Here is a 7,092-nt window from a genome sequence, read left to right as displayed (position 1 = left end):
AATATTAAAGGCCAAATAAATGGTCAAAACTAGCATTTGTAATAGGATTGAGAAGTTCAGATACAATGCGAGCATATAGAAATCTTACAAAACATATTTATAAAGGCAAAAACTGCCAAACAGTTAAAAGTTATACAAGCTAGCTTTTCAAAATTAAGTCAAAGAAAAGAAATACAAACTAATGGTCTGTTTAGGATCCACTTATTTTGTTGAAACTGAAAACTTTTTACTGAAATTACTGTAGATAAAGATAAAAGTTAACTAAAACAGTATAATGGGACTCATAAATAGTAAAAAAAAAAGTGCAGTAGAGCCCATAAATGATAGCAAAAATAAGCTGAATGGTAAAATAAGCTGGCTTTTTAAGCTGGAGCCAAATGCACACTAAGAAGAGTTTATTCCTCAAATTGAAAATTATCTAACATACTGCGAATCAGTGACCAGTTATTTCTAATTTTCTCTTCAATAAAAACTACTTCAATAGTCAGGTTCTTTGTTTCTTCTTCAGATCTAGAAAGAGACTCAGAACGTCTTGACACTTCTTCATTTTGTTGGAGCAGTCCATCCACAAATGCTTTAGCCTCATTCTTTTTCTGAACACATCTATTGACTTTGGCTTGAGCCTCGCATCGTTCTTGTTCTGCTTGCATCAATTTATTTGATGTAGTGGTCAAATCTTGCAAAGCATCAGCTACTTGAATTTTGAATGCTGCTCTAGGATTTGGAGTGTGAGAAATGATATGATTAAGAGCTTCAATTATGTTTCTTTTATTTCTGATCTGAGAAAGGTCTTTGATAGAGCTCTCATATTGGTCCATGAACATAGAAAGAATTGGACCTTCAATCCTATCTTCTTTATGCATGTAGGGGAGTATGGATTGACAAAGTTCATAGAATCAACCTTGAGCAACATCATCTAGGAGAACTTCATCTACAGAATTGACCACATAAGAGCGAATGCACAGTAAGGTCTCATTCAGCATGACGAAATCCACATTTGATGATGCTGAAGGTATGCTTGTTTCAAGATTATCAAGTACAGCACGAGCCTTGGCAAATATGTCTTCATCATCCCCTTGTTCTTCAGTTTCTTGCACTCTTTTTCCTTCATCTTTTTCTGTCAGATTCATTGAAGCCAAATCCTGAAAAAGGATAAAATTGGTTAGAGAAAAATGTAAACTTGTGAGAAGATTTAATAATAGCTTGACAAAGAAAGAAGACATTCTGAATTGGAACCAACAATTGTTATACTACATAAGGTATCAAGTTCAACATCTATGGAGGGATCCATTGTGGGTTCCTGAGATGTAACTCAATCCCTGTTAAAGGTATATTATTTCTGATAACATCAAAGAAAATATACCTGAAATGATCCTTAAACACTTGGGCCAGGTATCCAACAACCTTGAAGTGCTTCAGGAGTGTTGAAATAGGACAAGTAAATGTCCCACCATTCCTCAAATGGTTTAGAGGATTCAGACCACCTCCAGAACAATTTCAATTTAAAAGATTCTGTTTGAGCTTCATCTTTGGAGTTCAAAACATTGATCTCATCCATTTTTACAGTTGCTCTCTCATGCCAAGGCACATTGCCAGTGAAAATAGGTGGGAGAGGAATCAGTTGCACAAAGCCAAGTTGGCGAGCAGAAAAAAAGGGATTATAAGCTTCCAATGAACCTTTAACTCCACTATTTACAACCAAATCACGAGCTCTCAGTATACTTGCCCAAATAGCACTGTTCTCTTTGTTGGCATAGTTATTATTCTTGAGATTCATGAAATCTTTTGAGCCATATCGTCTACACTTTTTTTTTGTTAAACACATAATTCTACAGTTCTCCACCTTAAACCTCTTTCAAACCATGCTGCTACCACTGCAATGACCTCCACCACCGCTAACTCTATCATCACAGCCATTATCATTAATGTAACACTTCTCTTATTTACATATGAGCTAACCAACTATGATTTGTTTTATACATTGAAACAAAAGGAAAACAAATAAATATTTGAAGTTTAAAAAAAAAAAAAAAAAAACCTTTCAAAAGGCTTAACTAATTGGTGCATCACAGAATCTTACCTCTGTATTCTGTGGTGAATGTGTGAGCATGTTTAGTTCAGGTGATGATTTCATCTGATGCAGCTTCAATGAAGGTGGGAAAGAGGTCTGAAAATGATAAAAAAAAAACTCATTGTTGCAAGTCTTATTTCCTTCTTCAAATTAATATATAATCTCAGTTGCATGTTTTTGTATTATGATAGTCAGCTTAGGTTATTTTAGTTTAAGCTTCGCATCAGAATCCCTTTAAATACGGGTTTTTTTTTTTTTTTTTTTTTTAGCACTTTAACATTAATATATCATATCAAGATATATTTTCATAATAATTTATGTTATACTTTTGATCATTCCTTTAAGATTAAATAAAAAGTATTTAAAATTTTATTTAAATAAAAATCTCATGCATTGTATGGGGTTACAAGCTAGTTTATATAATACCTATTTGTCTTGAGCTTTAGGCTGATTTTTCTTGTTATATTGACACTTTTCAGAAAGCAAAAGTTTTGTGCTTTCACGGTTCGTCCTATGCTCTCTCTTTATCCCTTTCAATTTTTTGTTGCTCTTCCATTTCTTTCTTCTTCTTTTTTCTTCTTCTTGTACGAGCCTGATCTGTTTAGCTCTCAACATTTCAATCCTGCTTCACAAATAAAGGAAAAAAAAAAAAAAAAATTTAGGACCAAAAAGCACAATGGGCTAAATTTGCATCACCTAAATTCCCAAGGATTAAATCGCTGGATGGTAAGATTCAACCTTTTTACATAACCCAATCAAAAACTTCTCATGTGAATCCAAATAATTCGCAGGTTTTACATGCCCCTTGATGCGGACAACCCCTTTTCTGCCACCTAAATTAACATTTTTAAAAACTCAAAAGCAACCACTGACATATGATACGTGAAGATAACAATTACAAACAAGACATATGCTTGTCATAACATTTGGTTTTAAGATTGACTTACCCAGTGTTTTTCCTTCTTGGCCTCCCCTTTGACTTTCTGTTCAACCTCCTCTTCCGCAAGCTTCTCCACAATGAGCTTCTTGTGTGCCAACAACACCAAACCCTACAAAGCAAGCAAACATTTTTATACAAGTCCAATATCAAAGCCTTAAAAATTTAAAAAAAAAAAAATACAAATAAAATACAAATGCATCATCTAGAAAAATGCCATAAGAAACATATCAATACAGTTGACCAGTAATTAATCAATACTCCCAAATTGCAAACTCATATGCGAATACAGTGACTAAAAGGTGTTTTAAAGCAAAAATTTCTGCTTCTGCTCAAAAGAGAGTTTGGGTTGCCATATTATCTACAAGATCCAATATTACAACGATGCTTCTCCATCGCCAAACCTGTCTAGTACTCTCTACTAACAGAATTCAAACCCTAACACGAATTGAGCTCACTGTATCATTTGCTGTGCCTCCTATTTGAACAGAAGAAAAAGAAAGAGATCAAAACCTTTAGGTGTCTAGTTCAATTGATCATAAAAGAATTTTTGCAAACGCAAAGCCAATACAAAATTATAGTCCACCAGACATTTTAACAAACACATAGATGCTGCAAACTCAACAAAAACGCACTAAAACCAATTGCACATTACACATTACAAAAAAACACAATATCTTGGTAAATGCTAAGATAATACGAAAATATAAAATACGTTACCAAAAAGAAAGTAAGCTTAGGGCATTGCCATGATACAGACATGAGTACAATGCAATGACACATCAATTTTTAAAAAACTATAACATCAAACGGCAAGTACAACATGGTACATGGCTACACCCTTAAATGAAGTATCCATGCATCCTAGATTGTCATTGCATAATCCTGCAATACAATGCAAATCTTATAAAATCAGCCCATCATTCTTCTTTTTTTTTTTTCTTTTTTTTTTTTTTCTCAACTAAGGATAGTAATCAAATAGCACTAGAAAAAAAAATTTGCACTAAGAAGAATAAGAAAATATAAAAGTTCAGTAGTTATACTAGAGGGTCAGCAGATGTAGAGTTGTCGGGGCTTTAACAGTCTGGTGGCGCCAGAACCGAAGGGCAAAGTTGTAAAACCACCTTGGCAAATAGCCACCAGCACAGTGTCAGATATTTTTGAATTAGAGGTTGGGCCTGAATCTGATAGTAATTGGATGATTAAAATGGGCTGGGGATTGAGTTTGAAAATTCAGATTCACTTAATGCTAGGGCAGACAACGTTGGACCAATTTAACTAGGCTCAACTTATCAAACTAAATCACAGGCCACTACCGTAGCAGCTAAAGGTCCAAATGAGACCCATGAGGATGAGAGTCTTTATCCTAGTCCAAGAAAGTCTAATAAAAGGTAATGTAGAGACAAAGGGTTGCAGAGAATTAATCTTTGTCTTGTCATTTGGTAATTGTGTCTTCAGGTTTTGACCGGGCGTTTTCTAGGGTATATCATATGTGGATGGCCCAATCGTGATTCTGATAGGAGATTAATTTGGGAAGAACTAGATTGGGGGGAGGGGGGGTTTGATTTCAATGTGGTTCGCTTTCCTAGTGAATGAATTGGGGAAAATTTGACCACCTTAGTAGTGCAAGAGTTCTTTGATTTCATTTTCTCTCGAGGGCTAGTGGATTTCCCTTTGGAGGGTGGAGATTTTATGTGGTCCAATATCCATTCTCATTCTCATTCTCATATTAACAAATTTTTGCTTACTCCACTCTTAAAGGAGCATCTTTCTGTGATTGCTCAAAGGTGTCTAATTAAGATATTGTCAGATAATCACTCTATTTTATTGGAATGCAGTGTTGTGCAATGTGCAATAGGGCCCTTTCGATTTGGAAAATATGTGGGCTAAAGGCGGGATGGTTTTGTTGAGAAGGTGAAAGGTTGATGGGATTTCTCTCTTATCTCTCTCTTCAAATAATGAGGTTTCAAATTGGGAATATATGTCTCTTAATAGGTCACTTAAAATGGGTTAGTAATGGGTAGATGGATTTTTTTAATGAGTCAAATTTTGTGATTTGATTTTTAATATTAAATTTGTTGCCACGTCACTAAAAATTTGACATGTCATAGTTCTGTTAGCTATGTAGGCATTAGACTAATGGTTATTAACAAAAGGGCCAATTGTGCTCATTTTTTAAACTTAAAAGGCCAATAGCGCTCACTTCTAACTTAAGAGACTGATAGCACTCAGTAAGTAAACTTTAGGGATCAATAGTATAGTTTCGCTTTTTAAAAACTGAAACAACAAACAGTATTATTGTTATTGATTTTTTAGAATCAGAAACATGTTTGGTAAGCTGAAAAAAAAAAAAAAAATCATCTGAGGGTATTTTTTTTGTGTTTTTTACAAAAAAAAGTATTTGTTAACCTCACTAGAATAATTAGAGAGCTTTGAGCACAACTCACATGAATGCAGCTTTGAACCAGCCAAACTTGTAGTCGTATCAAGTAGGTACTTGTACTTCATTTGGGATAATTCTTTTTGCATATTTTTTGTGCATACTACTCTTACATTATAGTTGCAGCCAATTATTATATCTACTAATTTTAATATTTCAAGTATGGTAGATGCTTTTACATATATAATCATACTCAATATGTTGGAATTGTTTAATTTTAAATGTGATCTTCTATAATTTTGCATGTGCGGGGTGGTTTCTTGGTTTCTTTTTATTATTTTTAGATAAAAGTAGATAGAAACTTTTAATTCAAAATCAAAATTTTAAATAGAGGGTGTATACTATGCAAATAACATTTTCCGGAAAAAATTGGCTTTTGCCCCTTTCAAAAAAACAATCCAGCATTTTGCCTTCTTTTCCAAATTAATTAGGGAAATACCCCTCTTTTGAAACTAGATTTTCTCAAAATCGAGTTAAGCCCTGTAGTGACGTTTTTAAGGAGCCTATAATGACGCTTTAAGGACTTATAGTGGCGTTTTGTAATCCGATCTCCATGAAGTTGAGTTATAGGTAAAAAAAAGAAAAGAAAAAATTGCATGTAACTCGACTTCATGGAGATCATATTACAAAACGCCACTATAGGCTCTTTAAAACGCCATTATAGGGCTCCAGAATTTTTATTTTTTATTTTTTATAACTCGATTTTGAGAAAATCGAGTTTCAAAATATGGACATTTCCCTAATTAGTTTGGAAAATAGGGTAAAATGCTAGATTTTTTTTTTTGAAAGGGGCATTTGCCCATTTTCTCCAACATTTTCCTATGTAAAAAAAAAAGAAAAAAAGAAAAAGAAAAAAAGACATACAACACATTAGAAAAGAAAGAACACGATTGCAACCAATTTAATCTTTAATTTTAGCAATACCAATCTTAAAGTTTCGAACTACAAAGTGCAAACATATATTTGCTATGGAAAAAAAAAATCAATTCAATATATTTAGGACCTATTCCTGTTTCATTTGTCTGAGGAAGCAGGCGTTGAAGATGTTGGATAAGGTCTTCTCATCAAATATTTGGGTTCAAAAACCTGTTCAAATTCAGTTGGCAATGACTTCCAGTGTAGACTTGGTTCCCAATCGGCCTCTCTAAAAACCTTCAATATCTCCTTCACCACTATCTTGCTCCCCTCAGAAGATAAATGAATTCCATCCCTGGATAGAAATCCCAAAGAGGTCAAAGAAAAATCGAAGATTGCATTGTTTTATATACAACAATAACAACTAAGTATTAGTCTTAAAATTTTGGGCTCAGCTATATATCCTCAACAAATAAGTCAAGGTCAATCATATTTATTCCTTTTAGCCATTTTATTTTATCCACAATCATACTCTCTATCATTTTCTTAAGAAACAAGTCTTTTTTTACTACTTCTATTAATGTTATATATTGAGGCTTAATATTTTATCTACACTGAAAAAAAAAGAAAAAATCCTACAGGCTACAGCACATGTAAGCAAACTTATGTGAAGCAATCAATTGCCCACCCATCCTTTTTTCTGAATTGCGGTCCAAAGATCAATAGCCTTAATGTCCATCTCAGGACACAGATTTAAACAAGCTTCAGAATATATTTGGCAAGACTCAT

General features: G+C 33.5%; 1 long non-coding RNA gene across 2 annotated transcripts; it reads right to left on the bottom strand.

Moving 5' to 3' along the window:
- Positions 1-210: 210 nt before the first annotated feature.
- Positions 211-3,932, bottom strand: LOC126692363 (uncharacterized). 2 transcript variants are annotated; one of them, XR_007645003.1, is made up of 6 exons: positions 3,019-3,932; positions 2,810-2,904; positions 2,498-2,693; positions 2,081-2,167; positions 1,364-1,901; positions 211-1,142 (listed from the first exon to the last, which is right to left on the bottom strand). It is a non-coding gene; the product is annotated as an uncharacterized LOC126692363 (long non-coding RNA). The 2 variants fall into 2 exon arrangements; XR_007645002.1 differs by having other exon boundaries at positions 2,498-2,904.
- Positions 3,933-7,092: the final 3,160 nt, after the last annotated feature.

Source organism: Quercus robur, chromosome 7, assembly GCF_932294415.1.
Source record: "Quercus robur chromosome 7, dhQueRobu3.1, whole genome shotgun sequence".
Lineage (NCBI taxonomy): Eukaryota > Viridiplantae > Streptophyta > Magnoliopsida > Fagales > Fagaceae > Quercus > Quercus robur.
Note: the sequence above shows the minus strand (reverse complement) of the source record. Positions and strands in the feature narration are given on the sequence as shown.